The sequence below is a fragment of the Phyllobates terribilis genome, unplaced genomic scaffold (genome assembly GCF_046119375.1).
Source record: "Phyllobates terribilis strain yellow unplaced genomic scaffold, ASM4611937v1 Scaffold_1042__1_contigs__length_457206, whole genome shotgun sequence".
NCBI lineage: Eukaryota > Metazoa > Chordata > Amphibia > Anura > Dendrobatidae > Phyllobates > Phyllobates terribilis.
In genome coordinates this window covers 414,865-440,115 of record NW_027363802.1, presented here as the reverse complement: position 1 = coordinate 440,115, position 25,251 = coordinate 414,865, and the positions used below count along the sequence as shown (strand labels likewise).

General features: G+C 41.6%; 15 non-coding genes across 15 annotated transcripts; all 15 read right to left on the bottom strand.

Annotated features, from left to right (window-relative positions):
• Positions 1–586: 586 nt before the first annotated feature.
• On the bottom strand, positions 587–659 carry TRNAT-CGU (transfer RNA threonine (anticodon CGU)). The gene has a single exon. It is a non-coding gene; the product is annotated as a tRNA-Thr (tRNA).
• A 1,622-nt stretch (positions 660–2,281) lies between these two features.
• TRNAT-CGU (transfer RNA threonine (anticodon CGU)) lies at positions 2,282–2,354 on the bottom strand. Its single transcript has one exon. It is a non-coding gene; the product is annotated as a tRNA-Thr (tRNA).
• Positions 2,355–3,976: 1,622 nt separating this feature from the next.
• Positions 3,977–4,049, bottom strand: TRNAT-CGU (transfer RNA threonine (anticodon CGU)). The gene has a single exon. It is a non-coding gene; the product is annotated as a tRNA-Thr (tRNA).
• A 1,622-nt stretch (positions 4,050–5,671) lies between these two features.
• On the bottom strand, positions 5,672–5,744 carry TRNAT-CGU (transfer RNA threonine (anticodon CGU)). The gene has a single exon. It is a non-coding gene; the product is annotated as a tRNA-Thr (tRNA).
• Positions 5,745–7,366: 1,622 nt separating this feature from the next.
• On the bottom strand, positions 7,367–7,439 carry TRNAT-CGU (transfer RNA threonine (anticodon CGU)). Its single transcript has one exon. It is a non-coding gene; the product is annotated as a tRNA-Thr (tRNA).
• A 1,622-nt stretch (positions 7,440–9,061) lies between these two features.
• TRNAT-CGU (transfer RNA threonine (anticodon CGU)) lies at positions 9,062–9,134 on the bottom strand. Its single transcript has one exon. It is a non-coding gene; the product is annotated as a tRNA-Thr (tRNA).
• A 1,622-nt stretch (positions 9,135–10,756) lies between these two features.
• Positions 10,757–10,829, bottom strand: TRNAT-CGU (transfer RNA threonine (anticodon CGU)). Its single transcript has one exon. It is a non-coding gene; the product is annotated as a tRNA-Thr (tRNA).
• A 1,623-nt stretch (positions 10,830–12,452) lies between these two features.
• On the bottom strand, positions 12,453–12,525 carry TRNAT-CGU (transfer RNA threonine (anticodon CGU)). The gene has a single exon. It is a non-coding gene; the product is annotated as a tRNA-Thr (tRNA).
• Positions 12,526–14,148: 1,623 nt separating this feature from the next.
• Positions 14,149–14,221, bottom strand: TRNAT-CGU (transfer RNA threonine (anticodon CGU)). The gene has a single exon. It is a non-coding gene; the product is annotated as a tRNA-Thr (tRNA).
• Positions 14,222–15,844: 1,623 nt separating this feature from the next.
• On the bottom strand, positions 15,845–15,917 carry TRNAT-CGU (transfer RNA threonine (anticodon CGU)). Its single transcript has one exon. It is a non-coding gene; the product is annotated as a tRNA-Thr (tRNA).
• A 1,623-nt stretch (positions 15,918–17,540) lies between these two features.
• TRNAT-CGU (transfer RNA threonine (anticodon CGU)) lies at positions 17,541–17,613 on the bottom strand. Its single transcript has one exon. It is a non-coding gene; the product is annotated as a tRNA-Thr (tRNA).
• Positions 17,614–19,236: 1,623 nt separating this feature from the next.
• Positions 19,237–19,309, bottom strand: TRNAT-CGU (transfer RNA threonine (anticodon CGU)). Its single transcript has one exon. It is a non-coding gene; the product is annotated as a tRNA-Thr (tRNA).
• Positions 19,310–20,932: 1,623 nt separating this feature from the next.
• Positions 20,933–21,005, bottom strand: TRNAT-CGU (transfer RNA threonine (anticodon CGU)). Its single transcript has one exon. It is a non-coding gene; the product is annotated as a tRNA-Thr (tRNA).
• Positions 21,006–22,628: 1,623 nt separating this feature from the next.
• On the bottom strand, positions 22,629–22,701 carry TRNAT-CGU (transfer RNA threonine (anticodon CGU)). Its single transcript has one exon. It is a non-coding gene; the product is annotated as a tRNA-Thr (tRNA).
• A 1,623-nt stretch (positions 22,702–24,324) lies between these two features.
• Positions 24,325–24,397, bottom strand: TRNAT-CGU (transfer RNA threonine (anticodon CGU)). The gene has a single exon. It is a non-coding gene; the product is annotated as a tRNA-Thr (tRNA).
• Between the last annotated feature and the right edge of the window lie 854 nt (positions 24,398–25,251).

Below are 25,251 nucleotides of genomic sequence, written 5' to 3'. Positions count from 1 at the left end.
AAAAGGAGGATGGCACTTGTGAGCAAAAAACTCATGATCTTCAAATTATTCAACTGACGTGCCAAAAACCTTGACCATGTAGCGTGTTTTAGCTCTTGTAATGTTTATGTTTTGTATTCAAAGCAAAACACTCTTTTTTTTTTTTTTTTTTTTTTACACCTGTCTTGCTGTTTACTGTACTGCTTACACCATGTGGAGAAAGACTTAGTTAGTATTCCTGGTTGACTGGTTCAATTCCTGCTATGGGAGAGACTTTTTTTTGGGACTAGTGTCCACATTCCAAAGCCGACACGTGCCTTGCAGACAGAATCAGTTTAGGTTGGAACTGCTCTTTGCTGCCAAAAATGCAGACCACCAGATTTTTTGGATATTTATTTGCACAAAAGCTTATTTGATGTCATATCTCAAACCATTCATATCTCTCACTTTTAATTCCTGGGTGTTAAGGGACTCAACAAGCCTTTATCCCTGTCTGTCATTGGAGCTCCCCTTCCATCAATTGGTGATGTTTTGTTACTGAATGGAAAAGAGCTGTGACTCTCTAGCCAAGATAGTGGCAAAATCAGTTACGGAAACAAGGTACCAGTGCCCCATGTGAGAATCGAACTCACGACCTTCAGATTACGAGACTGACGCGCTACCTGCTGCGCTAACGAGGCAAGATGCATGTAATAATCTGCGGAAGTTGCTTGTGCAAAGCAGTACACCTCTTTTTTTTCATATTGTAAGTGAGCTGGCAGTAAATCTTCTCCCGTATGGTCTAGCGCTTAGGATTCCTGGTTTTCACCCAGGTGGCCTGGGTTCGACTCCCGGTATGGAAACACATCCTTTTCTACACCGTTGCCAACATTCAAAGACTGACGTGTGTTTTTAAAACAAACGTATTTCAGGTAGGATTTGTTTTTTTCAGGCAAAAATGCTGAACGCCCGCGTTTTGGCACTTCATTCTGACCCTTCACGCAAGATTCAATTTGGATTCGTAGCTCAACTCATTCTCAACCACCCCTTTTTACACCAAAGTGTCAAGAGACTCAAAAACTCATGGGTCCTGTAAGTTATTTGGATTCCCATTTCCTTTCTAATGGAAAACGTAGAATTGAATGGAAAAGTTCTAAGTTGGTGACAAAATCTCTCGAGAAAAGGAGGGAACAGTGCCCCGTGTGAGGCTCAAACTCACAACCTTCAGATTACGAGACTGACGCACTACCTACTGCGCTAACGAAGCAAGTTGCACCTGCAGATCTGCAGAAGTTTATTGTGCATAGCAGAAAACTTATTTTTTTCATAATGTCACTGAGACGTTAGCGCATCTTTTCCCATATGGTCTAGCGGTTAGGATTCCTGGTTCTCACCCGGGTGGCCCGGGTTCGACTCCCGGTATGGGAATGCACCTTTATCTTAGCTACTGCCACCATTCAAAGACTGACGCGTGTTTTTCAATCAAAAATGTTTCTGGTAGATTTTCACTTTGCAACAAAAATACTTAACATTGGCGATGCATTATGACTTTTGCAAAAGATTTCCTTTTGTTTCATAGCTTAAGCCTTTTTCAACTACACAGTTTTACACAAAAGTGTCAAGGGACTCAACAAGCCATGTGTCCTGTCAGTCATTAGGGCTCCCATGTTCTTTCTAATCGGAAACAGTGTAGAACTGAATTGGAAAGTTCAGAGTTAGTGACAAAATCTCTTGAGAAAAGGAGGATGGCACTTGTGAGCAAAAAACTCATGATCTTCAAATTATTCAACTGACGTGCCAAAAACCTTGACCATGTAGCGTGTTTTAGCTCTTGTAATGTTTATGTTTTGTATTCAAAGCAAAACACTCTTTTTTTTTTTTTTTTTTTTTTTACACCTGTCTTGCTGTTTACTGTACTGCTTACACCATGTGGAGAAAGACTTAGTTAGTATTCCTGGTTGACTGGTTCAATTCCTGCTATGGGAGAGACTTTTTTTTGGGACTAGTGTCCACATTCCAAAGCCGACACGTGCCTTGCAGACAGAATCAGTTTAGGTTGGAACTGCTCTTTGCTGCCAAAAATGCAGACCACCAGATTTTTTGGATATTTATTTGCACAAAAGCTTATTTGATGTCATATCTCAAACCATTCATATCTCTCACTTTTAATTCCTGGGTGTTAAGGGACTCAACAAGCCTTTATCCCTGTCTGTCATTGGAGCTCCCCTTCCATCAATTGGTGATGTTTTGTTACTGAATGGAAAAGAGCTGTGACTCTCTAGCCAAGATAGTGGCAAAATCAGTTACGGAAACAAGGTACCAGTGCCCCATGTGAGAATCGAACTCACGACCTTCAGATTACGAGACTGACGCGCTACCTGCTGCGCTAACGAGGCAAGATGCATGTAATAATCTGCGGAAGTTGCTTGTGCAAAGCAGTACACCTCTTTTTTTTCATATTGTAAGTGAGCTGGCAGTAAATCTTCTCCCGTATGGTCTAGCGCTTAGGATTCCTGGTTTTCACCCAGGTGGCCTGGGTTCGACTCCCGGTATGGAAACACATCCTTTTCTACACCGTTGCCAACATTCAAAGACTGACGTGTGTTTTTAAAACAAACGTATTTCAGGTAGGATTTGTTTTTTTCAGGCAAAAATGCTGAACGCCCGCGTTTTGGCACTTCATTCTGACCCTTCACGCAAGATTCAATTTGGATTCGTAGCTCAACTCATTCTCAACCACCCCTTTTTACACCAAAGTGTCAAGAGACTCAAAAACTCATGGGTCCTGTAAGTTATTTGGATTCCCATTTCCTTTCTAATGGAAAACGTAGAATTGAATGGAAAAGTTCTAAGTTGGTGACAAAATCTCTCGAGAAAAGGAGGGAACAGTGCCCCGTGTGAGGCTCAAACTCACAACCTTCAGATTACGAGACTGACGCACTACCTACTGCGCTAACGAAGCAAGTTGCACCTGCAGATCTGCAGAAGTTTATTGTGCATAGCAGAAAACTTATTTTTTTCATAATGTCACTGAGACGTTAGCGCATCTTTTCCCATATGGTCTAGCGGTTAGGATTCCTGGTTCTCACCCGGGTGGCCCGGGTTCGACTCCCGGTATGGGAATGCACCTTTATCTTAGCTACTGCCACCATTCAAAGACTGACGCGTGTTTTTCAATCAAAAATGTTTCTGGTAGATTTTCACTTTGCAACAAAAATACTTAACATTGGCGATGCATTATGACTTTTGCAAAAGATTTCCTTTTGTTTCATAGCTTAAGCCTTTTTCAACTACACAGTTTTACACAAAAGTGTCAAGGGACTCAACAAGCCATGTGTCCTGTCAGTCATTAGGGCTCCCATGTTCTTTCTAATCGGAAACAGTGTAGAACTGAATTGGAAAGTTCAGAGTTAGTGACAAAATCTCTTGAGAAAAGGAGGATGGCACTTGTGAGCAAAAAACTCATGATCTTCAAATTATTCAACTGACGTGCCAAAAACCTTGACCATGTAGCGTGTTTTAGCTCTTGTAATGTTTATGTTTTGTATTCAAAGCAAAACACTCTTTTTTTTTTTTTTTTTTTTTTTACACCTGTCTTGCTGTTTACTGTACTGCTTACACCATGTGGAGAAAGACTTAGTTAGTATTCCTGGTTGACTGGTTCAATTCCTGCTATGGGAGAGACTTTTTTTTGGGACTAGTGTCCACATTCCAAAGCCGACACGTGCCTTGCAGACAGAATCAGTTTAGGTTGGAACTGCTCTTTGCTGCCAAAAATGCAGACCACCAGATTTTTTGGATATTTATTTGCACAAAAGCTTATTTGATGTCATATCTCAAACCATTCATATCTCTCACTTTTAATTCCTGGGTGTTAAGGGACTCAACAAGCCTTTATCCCTGTCTGTCATTGGAGCTCCCCTTCCATCAATTGGTGATGTTTTGTTACTGAATGGAAAAGAGCTGTGACTCTCTAGCCAAGATAGTGGCAAAATCAGTTACGGAAACAAGGTACCAGTGCCCCATGTGAGAATCGAACTCACGACCTTCAGATTACGAGACTGACGCGCTACCTGCTGCGCTAACGAGGCAAGATGCATGTAATAATCTGCGGAAGTTGCTTGTGCAAAGCAGTACACCTCTTTTTTTTCATATTGTAAGTGAGCTGGCAGTAAATCTTCTCCCGTATGGTCTAGCGCTTAGGATTCCTGGTTTTCACCCAGGTGGCCTGGGTTCGACTCCCGGTATGGAAACACATCCTTTTCTACACCGTTGCCAACATTCAAAGACTGACGTGTGTTTTTAAAACAAACGTATTTCAGGTAGGATTTGTTTTTTTCAGGCAAAAATGCTGAACGCCCGCGTTTTGGCACTTCATTCTGACCCTTCACGCAAGATTCAATTTGGATTCGTAGCTCAACTCATTCTCAACCACCCCTTTTTACACCAAAGTGTCAAGAGACTCAACAACTCATGGGTCCTGTAAGTTATTTGGATTCCCATTTCCTTTCTAATGGAAAACGTAGAATTGAATGGAAAAGTTCTAAGTTGGTGACAAAATCTCTCGAGAAAAGGAGGGAACAGTGCCCCGTGTGAGGCTCAAACTCACAACCTTCAGATTACGAGACTGACGCACTACCTACTGCGCTAACGAAGCAAGTTGCACCTGCAGATCTGCAGAAGTTTATTGTGCATAGCAGAAAACTTATTTTTTTCATAATGTCACTGAGACGTTAGCGCATCTTTTCCCATATGGTCTAGCGGTTAGGATTCCTGGTTCTCACCCGGGTGGCCCGGGTTCGACTCCCGGTATGGGAATGCACCTTTATCTTAGCTACTGCCACCATTCAAAGACTGACGCGTGTTTTTCAATCAAAAATGTTTCTGGTAGATTTTCACTTTGCAACAAAAATACTTAACATTGGCGATGCATTATGACTTTTGCAAAAGATTTCCTTTTGTTTCATAGCTTAAGCCTTTTTCAACTACACAGTTTTACACAAAAGTGTCAAGGGACTCAACAAGCCATGTGTCCTGTCAGTCATTAGGGCTCCCATGTTCTTTCTAATCGGAAACAGTGTAGAACTGAATTGGAAAGTTCAGAGTTAGTGACAAAATCTCTTGAGAAAAGGAGGATGGCACTTGTGAGCAAAAAACTCATGATCTTCAAATTATTCAACTGACGTGCCAAAAACCTTGACCATGTAGCGTGTTTTAGCTCTTGTAATGTTTATGTTTTGTATTCAAAGCAAAACACTCTTTTTTTTTTTTTTTTTTTTTTTACACCTGTCTTGCTGTTTACTGTACTGCTTACACCATGTGGAGAAAGACTTAGTTAGTATTCCTGGTTGACTGGTTCAATTCCTGCTATGGGAGAGACTTTTTTTTGGGACTAGTGTCCACATTCCAAAGCCGACACGTGCCTTGCAGACAGAATCAGTTTAGGTTGGAACTGCTCTTTGCTGCCAAAAATGCAGACCACCAGATTTTTTGGATATTTATTTGCACAAAAGCTTATTTGATGTCATATCTCAAACCATTCATATCTCTCACTTTTAATTCCTGGGTGTTAAGGGACTCAACAAGCCTTTATCCCTGTCTGTCATTGGAGCTCCCCTTCCATCAATTGGTGATGTTTTGTTACTGAATGGAAAAGAGCTGTGACTCTCTAGCCAAGATAGTGGCAAAATCAGTTACGGAAACAAGGTACCAGTGCCCCATGTGAGAATCGAACTCACGACCTTCAGATTACGAGACTGACGCGCTACCTGCTGCGCTAACGAGGCAAGATGCATGTAATAATCTGCGGAAGTTGCTTGTGCAAAGCAGTACACCTCTTTTTTTTCATATTGTAAGTGAGCTGGCAGTAAATCTTCTCCCGTATGGTCTAGCGCTTAGGATTCCTGGTTTTCACCCAGGTGGCCTGGGTTCGACTCCCGGTATGGAAACACATCCTTTTCTACACCGTTGCCAACATTCAAAGACTGACGTGTGTTTTTAAAACAAACGTATTTCAGGTAGGATTTGTTTTTTTCAGGCAAAAATGCTGAACGCCCGCGTTTTGGCACTTCATTCTGACCCTTCACGCAAGATTCAATTTGGATTCGTAGCTCAACTCATTCTCAACCACCCCTTTTTACACCAAAGTGTCAAGAGACTCAAAAACTCATGGGTCCTGTAAGTTATTTGGATTCCCATTTCCTTTCTAATGGAAAACGTAGAATTGAATGGAAAAGTTCTAAGTTGGTGACAAAATCTCTCGAGAAAAGGAGGGAACAGTGCCCCGTGTGAGGCTCAAACTCACAACCTTCAGATTACGAGACTGACGCACTACCTACTGCGCTAACGAAGCAAGTTGCACCTGCAGATCTGCAGAAGTTTATTGTGCATAGCAGAAAACTTATTTTTTTCATAATGTCACTGAGACGTTAGCGCATCTTTTCCCATATGGTCTAGCGGTTAGGATTCCTGGTTCTCACCCGGGTGGCCCGGGTTCGACTCCCGGTATGGGAATGCACCTTTATCTTAGCTACTGCCACCATTCAAAGACTGACGCGTGTTTTTCAATCAAAAATGTTTCTGGTAGATTTTCACTTTGCAACAAAAATACTTAACATTGGCGATGCATTATGACTTTTGCAAAAGATTTCCTTTTGTTTCATAGCTTAAGCCTTTTTCAACTACACAGTTTTACACAAAAGTGTCAAGGGACTCAACAAGCCATGTGTCCTGTCAGTCATTAGGGCTCCCATGTTCTTTCTAATCGGAAACAGTGTAGAACTGAATTGGAAAGTTCAGAGTTAGTGACAAAATCTCTTGAGAAAAGGAGGATGGCACTTGTGAGCAAAAAACTCATGATCTTCAAATTATTCAACTGACGTGCCAAAAACCTTGACCATGTAGCGTGTTTTAGCTCTTGTAATGTTTATGTTTTGTATTCAAAGCAAAACACTCTTTTTTTTTTTTTTTTTTTTTTTACACCTGTCTTGCTGTTTACTGTACTGCTTACACCATGTGGAGAAAGACTTAGTTAGTATTCCTGGTTGACTGGTTCAATTCCTGCTATGGGAGAGACTTTTTTTTGGGACTAGTGTCCACATTCCAAAGCCGACACGTGCCTTGCAGACAGAATCAGTTTAGGTTGGAACTGCTCTTTGCTGCCAAAAATGCAGACCACCAGATTTTTTGGATATTTATTTGCACAAAAGCTTATTTGATGTCATATCTCAAACCATTCATATCTCTCACTTTTAATTCCTGGGTGTTAAGGGACTCAACAAGCCTTTATCCCTGTCTGTCATTGGAGCTCCCCTTCCATCAATTGGTGATGTTTTGTTACTGAATGGAAAAGAGCTGTGACTCTCTAGCCAAGATAGTGGCAAAATCAGTTACGGAAACAAGGTACCAGTGCCCCATGTGAGAATCGAACTCACGACCTTCAGATTACGAGACTGACGCGCTACCTGCTGCGCTAACGAGGCAAGATGCATGTAATAATCTGCGGAAGTTGCTTGTGCAAAGCAGTACACCTCTTTTTTTTCATATTGTAAGTGAGCTGGCAGTAAATCTTCTCCCGTATGGTCTAGCGCTTAGGATTCCTGGTTTTCACCCAGGTGGCCTGGGTTCGACTCCCGGTATGGAAACACATCCTTTTCTACACCGTTGCCAACATTCAAAGACTGACGTGTGTTTTTAAAACAAACGTATTTCAGGTAGGATTTGTTTTTTTCAGGCAAAAATGCTGAACGCCCGCGTTTTGGCACTTCATTCTGACCCTTCACGCAAGATTCAATTTGGATTCGTAGCTCAACTCATTCTCAACCACCCCTTTTTACACCAAAGTGTCAAGAGACTCAAAAACTCATGGGTCCTGTAAGTTATTTGGATTCCCATTTCCTTTCTAATGGAAAACGTAGAATTGAATGGAAAAGTTCTAAGTTGGTGACAAAATCTCTCGAGAAAAGGAGGGAACAGTGCCCCGTGTGAGGCTCAAACTCACAACCTTCAGATTACGAGACTGACGCACTACCTACTGCGCTAACGAAGCAAGTTGCACCTGCAGATCTGCAGAAGTTTATTGTGCATAGCAGAAAACTTATTTTTTTCATAATGTCACTGAGACGTTAGCGCATCTTTTCCCATATGGTCTAGCGGTTAGGATTCCTGGTTCTCACCCGGGTGGCCCGGGTTCGACTCCCGGTATGGGAATGCACCTTTATCTTAGCTACTGCCACCATTCAAAGACTGACGCGTGTTTTTCAATCAAAAATGTTTCTGGTAGATTTTCACTTTGCAACAAAAATACTTAACATTGGCGATGCATTATGACTTTTGCAAAAGATTTCCTTTTGTTTCATAGCTTAAGCCTTTTTCAACTACACAGTTTTACACAAAAGTGTCAAGGGACTCAACAAGCCATGTGTCCTGTCAGTCATTAGGGCTCCCATGTTCTTTCTAATCGGAAACAGTGTAGAACTGAATTGGAAAGTTCAGAGTTAGTGACAAAATCTCTTGAGAAAAGGAGGATGGCACTTGTGAGCAAAAAACTCATGATCTTCAAATTATTCAACTGACGTGCCAAAAACCTTGACCATGTAGCGTGTTTTAGCTCTTGTAATGTTTATGTTTTGTATTCAAAGCAAAACACTCTTTTTTTTTTTTTTTTTTTTTTTACACCTGTCTTGCTGTTTACTGTACTGCTTACACCATGTGGAGAAAGACTTAGTTAGTATTCCTGGTTGACTGGTTCAATTCCTGCTATGGGAGAGACTTTTTTTTGGGACTAGTGTCCACATTCCAAAGCCGACACGTGCCTTGCAGACAGAATCAGTTTAGGTTGGAACTGCTCTTTGCTGCCAAAAATGCAGACCACCAGATTTTTTGGATATTTATTTGCACAAAAGCTTATTTGATGTCATATCTCAAACCATTCATATCTCTCACTTTTAATTCCTGGGTGTTAAGGGACTCAACAAGCCTTTATCCCTGTCTGTCATTGGAGCTCCCCTTCCATCAATTGGTGATGTTTTGTTACTGAATGGAAAAGAGCTGTGACTCTCTAGCCAAGATAGTGGCAAAATCAGTTACGGAAACAAGGTACCAGTGCCCCATGTGAGAATCGAACTCACGACCTTCAGATTACGAGACTGACGCGCTACCTGCTGCGCTAACGAGGCAAGATGCATGTAATAATCTGCGGAAGTTGCTTGTGCAAAGCAGTACACCTCTTTTTTTTCATATTGTAAGTGAGCTGGCAGTAAATCTTCTCCCGTATGGTCTAGCGCTTAGGATTCCTGGTTTTCACCCAGGTGGCCTGGGTTCGACTCCCGGTATGGAAACACATCCTTTTCTACACCGTTGCCAACATTCAAAGACTGACGTGTGTTTTTAAAACAAACGTATTTCAGGTAGGATTTGTTTTTTTCAGGCAAAAATGCTGAACGCCCGCGTTTTGGCACTTCATTCTGACCCTTCACGCAAGATTCAATTTGGATTCGTAGCTCAACTCATTCTCAACCACCCCTTTTTACACCAAAGTGTCAAGAGACTCAAAAACTCATGGGTCCTGTAAGTTATTTGGATTCCCATTTCCTTTCTAATGGAAAACGTAGAATTGAATGGAAAAGTTCTAAGTTGGTGACAAAATCTCTCGAGAAAAGGAGGGAACAGTGCCCCGTGTGAGGCTCAAACTCACAACCTTCAGATTACGAGACTGACGCACTACCTACTGCGCTAACGAAGCAAGTTGCACCTGCAGATCTGCAGAAGTTTATTGTGCATAGCAGAAAACTTATTTTTTTCATAATGTCACTGAGACGTTAGCGCATCTTTTCCCATATGGTCTAGCGGTTAGGATTCCTGGTTCTCACCCGGGTGGCCCGGGTTCGACTCCCGGTATGGGAATGCACCTTTATCTTAGCTACTGCCACCATTCAAAGACTGACGCGTGTTTTTCAATCAAAAATGTTTCTGGTAGATTTTCACTTTGCAACAAAAATACTTAACATTGGCGATGCATTATGACTTTTGCAAAAGATTTCCTTTTGTTTCATAGCTTAAGCCTTTTTCAACTACACAGTTTTACACAAAAGTGTCAAGGGACTCAACAAGCCATGTGTCCTGTCAGTCATTAGGGCTCCCATGTTCTTTCTAATCGGAAACAGTGTAGAACTGAATTGGAAAGTTCAGAGTTAGTGACAAAATCTCTTGAGAAAAGGAGGATGGCACTTGTGAGCAAAAAACTCATGATCTTCAAATTATTCAACTGACGTGCCAAAAACCTTGACCATGTAGCGTGTTTTAGCTCTTGTAATGTTTGTGTTTTGTATTCAAAGCAAAACACTCTTTTTTTTTTTTTTTTTTTTTTTACACCTGTCTTGCTGTTTACTGTACTGCTTACACCATGTGGAGAAAGACTTAGTTAGTATTCCTGGTTGACTGGTTCAATTCCTGCTATGGGAGAGACTTTTTTTTGGGACTAGTGTCCACATTCCAAAGCCGACACGTGCCTTGCAGACAGAATCAGTTTAGGTTGGAACTGCTCTTTGCTGCCAAAAATGCAGACCACCAGATTTTTTGGATATTTATTTGCACAAAAGCTTATTTGATGTCATATCTCAAACCATTCATATCTCTCACTTTTAATTCCTGGGTGTTAAGGGACTCAACAAGCCTTTATCCCTGTCTGTCATTGGAGCTCCCCTTCCATCAATTGGTGATGTTTTGTTACTGAATGGAAAAGAGCTGTGACTCTCTAGCCAAGATAGTGGCAAAATCAGTTACGGAAACAAGGTACCAGTGCCCCATGTGAGAATCGAACTCACGACCTTCAGATTACGAGACTGACGCGCTACCTGCTGCGCTAACGAGGCAAGATGCATGTAATAATCTGCGGAAGTTGCTTGTGCAAAGCAGTACACCTCTTTTTTTTCATATTGTAAGTGAGCTGGCAGTAAATCTTCTCCCGTATGGTCTAGCGCTTAGGATTCCTGGTTTTCACCCAGGTGGCCTGGGTTCGACTCCCGGTATGGAAACACATCCTTTTCTACACCGTTGCCAACATTCAAAGACTGACGTGTGTTTTTAAAACAAACGTATTTCAGGTAGGATTTGTTTTTTTCAGGCAAAAATGCTGAACGCCCGCGTTTTGGCACTTCATTCTGACCCTTCACGCAAGATTCAATTTGGATTCGTAGCTCAACTCATTCTCAACCACCCCTTTTTACACCAAAGTGTCAAGAGACTCAAAAACTCATGGGTCCTGTAAGTTATTTGGATTCCCATTTCCTTTCTAATGGAAAACGTAGAATTGAATGGAAAAGTTCTAAGTTGGTGACAAAATCTCTCGAGAAAAGGAGGGAACAGTGCCCCGTGTGAGGCTCAAACTCACAACCTTCAGATTACGAGACTGACGCACTACCTACTGCGCTAACGAAGCAAGTTGCACCTGCAGATCTGCAGAAGTTTATTGTGCATAGCAGAAAACTTATTTTTTTCATAATGTCACTGAGACGTTAGCGCATCTTTTCCCATATGGTCTAGCGGTTAGGATTCCTGGTTCTCACCCGGGTGGCCCGGGTTCGACTCCCGGTATGGGAATGCACCTTTATCTTAGCTACTGCCACCATTCAAAGACTGACGCGTGTTTTTCAATCAAAAATGTTTCTGGTAGATTTTCACTTTGCAACAAAAATACTTAACATTGGCGATGCATTATGACTTTTGCAAAAGATTTCCTTTTGTTTCATAGCTTAAGCCTTTTTCAACTACACAGTTTTACACAAAAGTGTCAAGGGACTCAACAAGCCATGTGTCCTGTCAGTCATTAGGGCTCCCATGTTCTTTCTAATCGGAAACAGTGTAGAACTGAATTGGAAAGTTCAGAGTTAGTGACAAAATCTCTTGAGAAAAGGAGGATGGCACTTGTGAGCAAAAAACTCATGATCTTCAAATTATTCAACTGACGTGCCAAAAACCTTGACCATGTAGCGTGTTTTAGCTCTTGTAATGTTTATGTTTTGTATTCAAAGCAAAACACTCTTTTTTTTTTTTTTTTTTTTTTTTACACCTGTCTTGCTGTTTACTGTACTGCTTACACCATGTGGAGAAAGACTTAGTTAGTATTCCTGGTTGACTGGTTCAATTCCTGCTATGGGAGAGACTTTTTTTTGGGACTAGTGTCCACATTCCAAAGCCGACACGTGCCTTGCAGACAGAATCAGTTTAGGTTGGAACTGCTCTTTGCTGCCAAAAATGCAGACCACCAGATTTTTTGGATATTTATTTGCACAAAAGCTTATTTGATGTCATATCTCAAACCATTCATATCTCTCACTTTTAATTCCTGGGTGTTAAGGGACTCAACAAGCCTTTATCCCTGTCTGTCATTGGAGCTCCCCTTCCATCAATTGGTGATGTTTTGTTACTGAATGGAAAAGAGCTGTGACTCTCTAGCCAAGATAGTGGCAAAATCAGTTACGGAAACAAGGTACCAGTGCCCCATGTGAGAATCGAACTCACGACCTTCAGATTACGAGACTGACGCGCTACCTGCTGCGCTAACGAGGCAAGATGCATGTAATAATCTGCGGAAGTTGCTTGTGCAAAGCAGTACACCTCTTTTTTTTCATATTGTAAGTGAGCTGGCAGTAAATCTTCTCCCGTATGGTCTAGCGCTTAGGATTCCTGGTTTTCACCCAGGTGGCCTGGGTTCGACTCCCGGTATGGAAACACATCCTTTTCTACACCGTTGCCAACATTCAAAGACTGACGTGTGTTTTTAAAACAAACGTATTTCAGGTAGGATTTGTTTTTTTCAGGCAAAAATGCTGAACGCCCGCGTTTTGGCACTTCATTCTGACCCTTCACGCAAGATTCAATTTGGATTCGTAGCTCAACTCATTCTCAACCACCCCTTTTTACACCAAAGTGTCAAGAGACTCAACAACTCATGGGTCCTGTAAGTTATTTGGATTCCCATTTCCTTTCTAATGGAAAACGTAGAATTGAATGGAAAAGTTCTAAGTTGGTGACAAAATCTCTCGAGAAAAGGAGGGAACAGTGCCCCGTGTGAGGCTCAAACTCACAACCTTCAGATTACGAGACTGACGCACTACCTACTGCGCTAACGAAGCAAGTTGCACCTGCAGATCTGCAGAAGTTTATTGTGCATAGCAGAAAACTTATTTTTTTCATAATGTCACTGAGACGTTAGCGCATCTTTTCCCATATGGTCTAGCGGTTAGGATTCCTGGTTCTCACCCGGGTGGCCCGGGTTCGACTCCCGGTATGGGAATGCACCTTTATCTTAGCTACTGCCACCATTCAAAGACTGACGCGTGTTTTTCAATCAAAAATGTTTCTGGTAGATTTTCACTTTGCAACAAAAATACTTAACATTGGCGATGCATTATGACTTTTGCAAAAGATTTCCTTTTGTTTCATAGCTTAAGCCTTTTTCAACTACACAGTTTTACACAAAAGTGTCAAGGGACTCAACAAGCCATGTGTCCTGTCAGTCATTAGGGCTCCCATGTTCTTTCTAATCGGAAACAGTGTAGAACTGAATTGGAAAGTTCAGAGTTAGTGACAAAATCTCTTGAGAAAAGGAGGATGGCACTTGTGAGCAAAAAACTCATGATCTTCAAATTATTCAACTGACGTGCCAAAAACCTTGACCATGTAGCGTGTTTTAGCTCTTGTAATGTTTATGTTTTGTATTCAAAGCAAAACACTCTTTTTTTTTTTTTTTTTTTTTTTTACACCTGTCTTGCTGTTTACTGTACTGCTTACACCATGTGGAGAAAGACTTAGTTAGTATTCCTGGTTGACTGGTTCAATTCCTGCTATGGGAGAGACTTTTTTTTGGGACTAGTGTCCACATTCCAAAGCCGACACGTGCCTTGCAGACAGAATCAGTTTAGGTTGGAACTGCTCTTTGCTGCCAAAAATGCAGACCACCAGATTTTTTGGATATTTATTTGCACAAAAGCTTATTTGATGTCATATCTCAAACCATTCATATCTCTCACTTTTAATTCCTGGGTGTTAAGGGACTCAACAAGCCTTTATCCCTGTCTGTCATTGGAGCTCCCCTTCCATCAATTGGTGATGTTTTGTTACTGAATGGAAAAGAGCTGTGACTCTCTAGCCAAGATAGTGGCAAAATCAGTTACGGAAACAAGGTACCAGTGCCCCATGTGAGAATCGAACTCACGACCTTCAGATTACGAGACTGACGCGCTACCTGCTGCGCTAACGAGGCAAGATGCATGTAATAATCTGCGGAAGTTGCTTGTGCAAAGCAGTACACCTCTTTTTTTTCATATTGTAAGTGAGCTGGCAGTAAATCTTCTCCCGTATGGTCTAGCGCTTAGGATTCCTGGTTTTCACCCAGGTGGCCTGGGTTCGACTCCCGGTATGGAAACACATCCTTTTCTACACCGTTGCCAACATTCAAAGACTGACGTGTGTTTTTAAAACAAACGTATTTCAGGTAGGATTTGTTTTTTTCAGGCAAAAATGCTGAACGCCCGCGTTTTGGCACTTCATTCTGACCCTTCACGCAAGATTCAATTTGGATTCGTAGCTCAACTCATTCTCAACCACCCCTTTTTACACCAAAGTGTCAAGAGACTCAACAACTCATGGGTCCTGTAAGTTATTTGGATTCCCATTTCCTTTCTAATGGAAAACGTAGAATTGAATGGAAAAGTTCTAAGTTGGTGACAAAATCTCTCGAGAAAAGGAGGGAACAGTGCCCCGTGTGAGGCTCAAACTCACAACCTTCAGATTACGAGACTGACGCACTACCTACTGCGCTAACGAAGCAAGTTGCACCTGCAGATCTGCAGAAGTTTATTGTGCATAGCAGAAAACTTATTTTTTTCATAATGTCACTGAGACGTTAGCGCATCTTTTCCCATATGGTCTAGCGGTTAGGATTCCTGGTTCTCACCCGGGTGGCCCGGGTTCGACTCCCGGTATGGGAATGCACCTTTATCTTAGCTACTGCCACCATTCAAAGACTGACGCGTGTTTTTCAATCAAAAATGTTTCTGGTAGATTTTCACTTTGCAACAAAAATACTTAACATTGGCGATGCATTATGACTTTTGCAAAAGATTTCCTTTTGTTTCATAGCTTAAGCCTTTTTCAACTACACAGTTTTACACAAAAGTGTCAAGGGACTCAACAAGCCATGTGTCCTGTCAGTCATTAGGGCTCCCATGTTCTTTCTAATCGGAAACAGTGTAGAACTGAATTGGAAAGTTCAGAGTTAGTGACAAAATCTCTTGAGAAAAGGAGGATGGCACTTGTGAGCAAAAAACTCATGATCTTCAAATTATTCAACTGACGTGCCAAAAACCTTGACCATGTAGCGTGTTTTAGCTCTTGTAATGTTTATGTTTTGTATTCAAAGCAAAACACTCTTTTTTTTTTTTTTTTTTTTTTTTACACCTGTCTTGCTGTTTACTGTACTGCTTACACCATGTGGAGAAAGACTTAGTTAGTATTCCTGGTTGACTGGTTCAATTCCTGCTATGGGAGAGACTTTTTTTTGGGACTAGTGTCCACATTCCAAAGCCGACACGTGCCTTGCAGACAGAATCAGTTTAGGTTGGAACTGCTCTTTGCTGCCAAAAATGCAGACCACCAGATTTTTTGGATATTTATTTGCACAAAAGCTTATTTGATGTCATATCTCAAACCATTCATATCTCTCACTTTTAATTCCTGGGTGTTAAGGGACTCAACAAGCCTTTATCCCTGTCTGTCATTGGAGCTCCCCTTCCATCAATTGGTGATGTTTTGTTACTGAATGGAAAAGAGCTGTGACTCTCTAGCCAAGATAGTGGCAAAATCAGTTACGGAAACAAGGTACCAGTGCCCCATGTGAGAATCGAACTCACGACCTTCAGATTACGAGACTGACGCGCTACCTGCTGCGCTAACGAGGCAAGATGCATGTAATAATCTGCGGAAGTTGCTTGTGCAAAGCAGTACACCTCTTTTTTTTCATATTGTAAGTGAGCTGGCAGTAAATCTTCTCCCGTATGGTCTAGCGCTTAGGATTCCTGGTTTTCACCCAGGTGGCCTGGGTTCGACTCCCGGTATGGAAACACATCCTTTTCTACACCGTTGCCAACATTCAAAGACTGACGTGTGTTTTTAAAACAAACGTATTTCAGGTAGGATTTGTTTTTTTCAGGCAAAAATGCTGAACGCCCGCGTTTTGGCACTTCATTCTGACCCTTCACGCAAGATTCAATTTGGATTCGTAGCTCAACTCATTCTCAACCACCCCTTTTTACACCAAAGTGTCAAGAGACTCAACAACTCATGGGTCCTGTAAGTTATTTGGATTCCCATTTCCTTTCTAATGGAAAACGTAGAATTGAATGGAAAAGTTCTAAGTTGGTGACAAAATCTCTCGAGAAAAGGAGGGAACAGTGCCCCGTGTGAGGCTCAAACTCACAACCTTCAGATTACGAGACTGACGCACTACCTACTGCGCTAACGAAGCAAGTTGCACCTGCAGATCTGCAGAAGTTTATTGTGCATAGCAGAAAACTTATTTTTTTCATAATGTCACTGAGACGTTAGCGCATCTTTTCCCATATGGTCTAGCGGTTAGGATTCCTGGTTCTCACCCGGGTGGCCCGGGTTCGACTCCCGGTATGGGAATGCACCTTTATCTTAGCTACTGCCACCATTCAAAGACTGACGCGTGTTTTTCAATCAAAAATGTTTCTGGTAGATTTTCACTTTGCAACAAAAATACTTAACATTGGCGATGCATTATGACTTTTGCAAAAGATTTCCTTTTGTTTCATAGCTTAAGCCTTTTTCAACTACACAGTTTTACACAAAAGTGTCAAGGGACTCAACAAGCCATGTGTCCTGTCAGTCATTAGGGCTCCCATGTTCTTTCTAATCGGAAACAGTGTAGAACTGAATTGGAAAGTTCAGAGTTAGTGACAAAATCTCTTGAGAAAAGGAGGATGGCACTTGTGAGCAAAAAACTCATGATCTTCAAATTATTCAACTGACGTGCCAAAAACCTTGACCATGTAGCGTGTTTTAGCTCTTGTAATGTTTATGTTTTGTATTCAAAGCAAAACACTCTTTTTTTTTTTTTTTTTTTTTTTTACACCTGTCTTGCTGTTTACTGTACTGCTTACACCATGTGGAGAAAGACTTAGTTAGTATTCCTGGTTGACTGGTTCAATTCCTGCTATGGGAGAGACTTTTTTTTGGGACTAGTGTCCACATTCCAAAGCCGACACGTGCCTTGCAGACAGAATCAGTTTAGGTTGGAACTGCTCTTTGCTGCCAAAAATGCAGACCACCAGATTTTTTGGATATTTATTTGCACAAAAGCTTATTTGATGTCATATCTCAAACCATTCATATCTCTCACTTTTAATTCCTGGGTGTTAAGGGACTCAACAAGCCTTTATCCCTGTCTGTCATTGGAGCTCCCCTTCCATCAATTGGTGATGTTTTGTTACTGAATGGAAAAGAGCTGTGACTCTCTAGCCAAGATAGTGGCAAAATCAGTTACGGAAACAAGGTACCAGTGCCCCATGTGAGAATCGAACTCACGACCTTCAGATTACGAGACTGACGCGCTACCTGCTGCGCTAACGAGGCAAGATGCATGTAATAATCTGCGGAAGTTGCTTGTGCAAAGCAGTACACCTCTTTTTTTTCATATTGTAAGTGAGCTGGCAGTAAATCTTCTCCCGTATGGTCTAGCGCTTAGGATTCCTGGTTTTCACCCAGGTGGCCTGGGTTCGACTCCCGGTATGGAAACACATCCTTTTCTACACCGTTGCCAACATTCAAAGACTGACGTGTGTTTTTAAAACAAACGTATTTCAGGTAGGATTTGTTTTTTTCAGGCAAAAATGCTGAACGCCCGCGTTTTGGCACTTCATTCTGACCCTTCACGCAAGATTCAATTTGGATTCGTAGCTCAACTCATTCTCAACCACCCCTTTTTACACCAAAGTGTCAAGAGACTCAACAACTCATGGGTCCTGTAAGTTATTTGGATTCCCATTTCCTTTCTAATGGAAAACGTAGAATTGAATGGAAAAGTTCTAAGTTGGTGACAAAATCTCTCGAGAAAAGGAGGGAACAGTGCCCCGTGTGAGGCTCAAACTCACAACCTTCAGATTACGAGACTGACGCACTACCTACTGCGCTAACGAAGCAAGTTGCACCTGCAGATCTGCAGAAGTTTATTGTGCATAGCAGAAAACTTATTTTTTTCATAATGTCACTGAGACGTTAGCGCATCTTTTCCCATATGGTCTAGCGGTTAGGATTCCTGGTTCTCACCCGGGTGGCCCGGGTTCGACTCCCGGTATGGGAATGCACCTTTATCTTAGCTACTGCCACCATTCAAAGACTGACGCGTGTTTTTCAATCAAAAATGTTTCTGGTAGATTTTCACTTTGCAACAAAAATACTTAACATTGGCGATGCATTATGACTTTTGCAAAAGATTTCCTTTTGTTTCATAGCTTAAGCCTTTTTCAACTACACAGTTTTACACAAAAGTGTCAAGGGACTCAACAAGCCATGTGTCCTGTCAGTCATTAGGGCTCCCATGTTCTTTCTAATCGGAAACAGTGTAGAACTGAATTGGAAAGTTCAGAGTTAGTGACAAAATCTCTTGAGAAAAGGAGGATGGCACTTGTGAGCAAAAAACTCATGATCTTCAAATTATTCAACTGACGTGCCAAAAACCTTGACCATGTAGCGTGTTTTAGCTCTTGTAATGTTTATGTTTTGTATTCAAAGCAAAACACTCTTTTTTTTTTTTTTTTTTTTTTTTACACCTGTCTTGCTGTTTACTGTACTGCTTACACCATGTGGAGAAAGACTTAGTTAGTATTCCTGGTTGACTGGTTCAATTCCTGCTATGGGAGAGACTTTTTTTTGGGACTAGTGTCCACATTCCAAAGCCGACACGTGCCTTGCAGACAGAATCAGTTTAGGTTGGAACTGCTCTTTGCTGCCAAAAATGCAGACCACCAGATTTTTTGGATATTTATTTGCACAAAAGCTTATTTGATGTCATATCTCAAACCATTCATATCTCTCACTTTTAATTCCTGGGTGTTAAGGGACTCAACAAGCCTTTATCCCTGTCTGTCATTGGAGCTCCCCTTCCATCAATTGGTGATGTTTTGTTACTGAATGGAAAAGAGCTGTGACTCTCTAGCCAAGATAGTGGCAAAATCAGTTACGGAAACAAGGTACCAGTGCCCCATGTGAGAATCGAACTCACGACCTTCAGATTACGAGACTGACGCGCTACCTGCTGCGCTAACGAGGCAAGATGCATGTAATAATCTGCGGAAGTTGCTTGTGCAAAGCAGTACACCTCTTTTTTTTCATATTGTAAGTGAGCTGGCAGTAAATCTTCTCCCGTATGGTCTAGCGCTTAGGATTCCTGGTTTTCACCCAGGTGGCCTGGGTTCGACTCCCGGTATGGAAACACATCCTTTTCTACACCGTTGCCAACATTCAAAGACTGACGTGTGTTTTTAAAACAAACGTATTTCAGGTAGGATTTGTTTTTTTCAGGCAAAAATGCTGAACGCCCGCGTTTTGGCACTTCATTCTGACCCTTCACGCAAGATTCAATTTGGATTCGTAGCTCAACTCATTCTCAACCACCCCTTTTTACACCAAAGTGTCAAGAGACTCAACAACTCATGGGTCCTGTAAGTTATTTGGATTCCCATTTCCTTTCTAATGGAAAACGTAGAATTGAATGGAAAAGTTCTAAGTTGGTGACAAAATCTCTCGAGAAAAGGAGGGAACAGTGCCCCGTGTGAGGCTCAAACTCACAACCTTCAGATTACGAGACTGACGCACTACCTACTGCGCTAACGAAGCAAGTTGCACCTGCAGATCTGCAGAAGTTTATTGTGCATAGCAGAAAACTTATTTTTTTCATAATGTCACTGAGACGTTAGCGCATCTTTTCCCATATGGTCTAGCGGTTAGGATTCCTGGTTCTCACCCGGGTGGCCCGGGTTCGACTCCCGGTATGGGAATGCACCTTTATCTTAGCTACTGCCACCATTCAAAGACTGACGCGTGTTTTTCAATCAAAAATGTTTCTGGTAGATTTTCACTTTGCAACAAAAATACTTAACATTGGCGATGCATTATGACTTTTGCAAAAGATTTCCTTTTGTTTCATAGCTTAAGCCTTTTTCAACTACACAGTTTTACACAAAAGTGTCAAGGGACTCAACAAGCCATGTGTCCTGTCAGTCATTAGGGCTCCCATGTTCTTTCTAATCGGAAACAGTGTAGAACTGAATTGGAAAGTTCAGAGTTAGTGACAAAATCTCTTGAGAAAAGGAGGATGGCACTTGTGAGCAAAAAACTCATGATCTTCAAATTATTCAACTGACGTGCCAAAAACCTTGACCATGTAGCGTGTTTTAGCTCTTGTAATGTTTATGTTTTGTATTCAAAGCAAAACACTCTTTTTTTTTTTTTTTTTTTTTTTTACACCTGTCTTGCTGTTTACTGTACTGCTTACACCATGTGGAGAAAGACTTAGTTAGTATTCCTGGTTGACTGGTTCAATTCCTGCTATGGGAGAGACTTTTTTTTGGGACTAGTGTCCACATTCCAAAGCCGACACGTGCCTTGCAGACAGAATCAGTTTAGGTTGGAACTGCTCTTTGCTGCCAAAAATGCAGACCACCAGATTTTTTGGATATTTATTTGCACAAAAGCTTATTTGATGTCATATCTCAAACCATTCATATCTCTCACTTTTAATTCCTGGGTGTTAAGGGACTCAACAAGCCTTTATCCCTGTCTGTCATTGGAGCTCCCCTTCCATCAATTGGTGATGTTTTGTTACTGAATGGAAAAGAGCTGTGACTCTCTAGCCAAGATAGTGGCAAAATCAGTTACGGAAACAAGGTACCAGTGCCCCATGTGAGAATCGAACTCACGACCTTCAGATTACGAGACTGACGCGCTACCTGCTGCGCTAACGAGGCAAGATGCATGTAATAATCTGCGGAAGTTGCTTGTGCAAAGCAGTACACCTCTTTTTTTTCATATTGTAAGTGAGCTGGCAGTAAATCTTCTCCCGTATGGTCTAGCGCTTAGGATTCCTGGTTTTCACCCAGGTGGCCTGGGTTCGACTCCCGGTATGGAAACACATCCTTTTCTACACCGTTGCCAACATTCAAAGACTGACGTGTGTTTTTAAAACAAACGTATTTCAGGTAGGATTTGTTTTTTTCAGGCAAAAATGCTGAACGCCCGCGTTTTGGCACTTCATTCTGACCCTTCACGCAAGATTCAATTTGGATTCGTAGCTCAACTCATTCTCAACCACCCCTTTTTACACCAAAGTGTCAAGAGACTCAACAACTCATGGGTCCTGTAAGTTATTTGGATTCCCATTTCCTTTCTAATGGAAAACGTAGAATTGAATGGAAAAGTTCTAAGTTGGTGACAAAATCTCTCGAGAAAAGGAGGGAACAGTGCCCCGTGTGAGGCTCAAACTCACAACCTTCAGATTACGAGACTGACGCACTACCTACTGCGCTAACGAAGCAAGTTGCACCTGCAGATCTGCAGAAGTTTATTGTGCATAGCAGAAAACTTATTTTTTTCATAATGTCACTGAGACGTTAGCGCATCTTTTCCCATATGGTCTAGCGGTTAGGATTCCTGGTTCTCACCCGGGTGGCCCGGGTTCGACTCCCGGTATGGGAATGCACCTTTATCTTAGCTACTGCCACCATTCAAAGACTGACGCGTGTTTTTCAATCAAAAATGTTTCTGGTAGATTTTCACTTTGCAACAAAAATACTTAACATTGGCGATGCATTATGACTTTTGCAAAAGATTTCCTTTTGTTTCATAGCTTAAGCCTTTTTCAACTACACAGTTTTACACAAAAGTGTCAAGGGACTCAACAAGCCATGTGTCCTGTCAGTCATTAGGGCTCCCATGTTCTTTCTAATCGGAAACAGTGTAGAACTGAATTGGAAAGTTCAGAGTTAGTGACAAAATCTCTTGAGAAAAGGAGGATGGCACTTGTGAGCAAAAAACTCATGATCTTCAAATTATTCAACTGACGTGCCAAAAACCTTGACCATGTAGCGTGTTTTAGCTCTTGTAATGTTTATGTTTTGTATTCAAAGCAAAACACTCTTTTTTTTTTTTTTTTTTTTTTTTACACCTGTCTTGCTGTTTACTGTACTGCTTACACCATGTGGAGAAAGACTTAGTTAGTATTCCTGGTTGACTGGTTCAATTCCTGCTATGGGAGAGACTTTTTTTTGGGACTAGTGTCCACATTCCAAAGCCGACACGTGCCTTGCAGACAGAATCAGTTTAGGTTGGAACTGCTCTTTGCTGCCAAAAATGCAGACCACCAGATTTTTTGGATATTTATTTGCACAAAAGCTTATTTGATGTCATATCTCAAACCATTCATATCTCTCACTTTTAATTCCTGGGTGTTAAGGGACTCAACAAGCCTTTATCCCTGTCTGTCATTGGAGCTCCCCTTCCATCAATTGGTGATGTTTTGTTACTGAATGGAAAAGAGCTGTGACTCTCTAGCCAAGATAGTGGCAAAATCAGTTACGGAAACAAGGTACCAGTGCCCCATGTGAGAATCGAACTCACGACCTTCAGATTACGAGACTGACGCGCTACCTGCTGCGCTAACGAGGCAAGATGCATGTAATAATCTGCGGAAGTTGCTTGTGCAAAGCAGTACACCTCTTTTTTTTCATATTGTAAGTGAGCTGGCAGTAAATCTTCTCCCGTATGGTCTAGCGCTTAGGATTCCTGGTTTTCACCCAGGTGGCCTGGGTTCGACTCCCGGTATGGAAACACATCCTTTTCTACACCGTTGCCAACATTCAAAGACTGACGTGTGTTTTTAAAACAAACGTATTTCAGGTAGGATTTGTTTTTTTCAGGCAAAAATGCTGAACGCCCGCGTTTTGGCACTTCATTCTGACCCTTCACGCAAGATTCAATTTGGATTCGTAGCTCAACTCATTCTCAACCACCCCTTTTTACACCAAAGTGTCAAGAGACTCAACAACTCATGGGTCCTGTAAGTTATTTGGATTCCCATTTCCTTTCTAATGGAAAACGTAGAATTGAATGGAAAAGTTCTAAGTTGGTGACAAAATCTCTCGAGAAAAGGAGGGAACAGTGCCCCGTGTGAGGCTCAAACTCACAACCTTCAGATTACGAGACTGACGCACTACCTACTGCGCTAACGAAGCAAGTTGCACCTGCAGATCTGCAGAAGTTTATTGTGCATAGCAGAAAACTTATTTTTTTCATAATGTCACTGAGACGTTAGCGCATCTTTTCCCATATGGTCTAGCGGTTAGGATTCCTGGTTCTCACCCGGGTGGCCCGGGTTCGACTCCCGGTATGGGAATGCACCTTTATCTTAGCTACTGCCACCATTCAAAGACTGACGCGTGTTTTTCAATCAAAAATGTTTCTGGTAGATTTTCACTTTGCAACAAAAATACTTAACATTGGCGATGCATTATGACTTTTGCAAAAGATTTCCTTTTGTTTCATAGCTTAAGCCTTTTTCAACTACACAGTTTTACACAAAAGTGTCAAGGGACTCAACAAGCCATGTGTCCTGTCAGTCATTAGGGCTCCCATGTTCTTTCTAATCGGAAACAGTGTAGAACTGAATTGGAAAGTTCAGAGTTAGTGACAAAATCTCTTGAGAAAAGGAGGATGGCACTTGTGAGCAAAAAACTCATGATCTTCAAATTATTCAACTGACGTGCCAAAAACCTTGACCATGTAGCGTGTTTTAGCTCTTGTAATGTTTATGTTTTGTATTCAAAGCAAAACACTCTTTTTTTTTTTTTTTTTTTTTTTTACACCTGTCTTGCTGTTTACTGTACTGCTTACACCATGTGGAGAAAGACTTAGTTAGTATTCCTGGTTGACTGGTTCAATTCCTGCTATGGGAGAGACTTTTTTTTGGGACTAGTGTCCACATTCCAAAGCCGACACGTGCCTTGCAGACAGAATCAGTTTAGGTTGGAACTGCTCTTTGCTGCCAAAAATGCAGACCACCAGATTTTTTGGATATTTATTTGCACAAAAGCTTATTTGATGTCATATCTCAAACCATTCATATCTCTCACTTTTAATTCCTGGGTGTTAAGGGACTCAACAAGCCTTTATCCCTGTCTGTCATTGGAGCTCCCCTTCCATCAATTGGTGATGTTTTGTTACTGAATGGAAAAGAGCTGTGACTCTCTAGCCAAGATAGTGGCAAAATCAGTTACGGAAACAAGGTACCAGTGCCCCATGTGAGAATCGAACTCACGACCTTCAGATTACGAGACTGACGCGCTACCTGCTGCGCTAACGAGGCAAGATGCATGTAATAATCTGCGGAAGTTGCTTGTGCAAAGCAGTACACCTCTTTTTTTTCATATTGTAAGTGAGCTGGCAGTAAATCTTCTCCCGTATGGTCTAGCGCTTAGGATTCCTGGTTTTCACCCAGGTGGCCTGGGTTCGACTCCCGGTATGGAAACACATCCTTTTCTACACCGTTGCCAACATTCAAAGACTGACGTGTGTTTTTAAAACAAACGTATTTCAGGTAGGATTTGTTTTTTTCAGGCAAAAATGCTGAACGCCCGCGTTTTGGCACTTCATTCTGACCCTTCACGCAAGATTCAATTTGGATTCGTAGCTCAACTCATTCTCAACCACCCCTTTTTACACCAAAGTGTCAAGAGACTCAACAACTCATGGGTCCTGTAAGTTATTTGGATTCCCATTTCCTTTCTAATGGAAAACGTAGAATTGAATGGAAAAGTTCTAAGTTGGTGACAAAATCTCTCGAGAAAAGGAGGGAACAGTGCCCCGTGTGAGGCTCAAACTCACAACCTTCAGATTACGAGACTGACGCACTACCTACTGCGCTAACGAAGCAAGTTGCACCTGCAGATCTGCAGAAGTTTATTGTGCATAGCAGAAAACTTATTTTTTTCATAATGTCACTGAGACGTTAGCGCATCTTTTCCCATATGGTCTAGCGGTTAGGATTCCTGGTTCTCACCCGGGTGGCCCGGGTTCGACTCCCGGTATGGGAATGCACCTTTATCTTAGCTACTGCCACCATTCAAAGACTGACGCGTGTTTTTCAATCAAAAATGTTTCTGGTAGATTTTCACTTTGCAACAAAAATACTTAACATTGGCGATGCATTATGACTTTTGC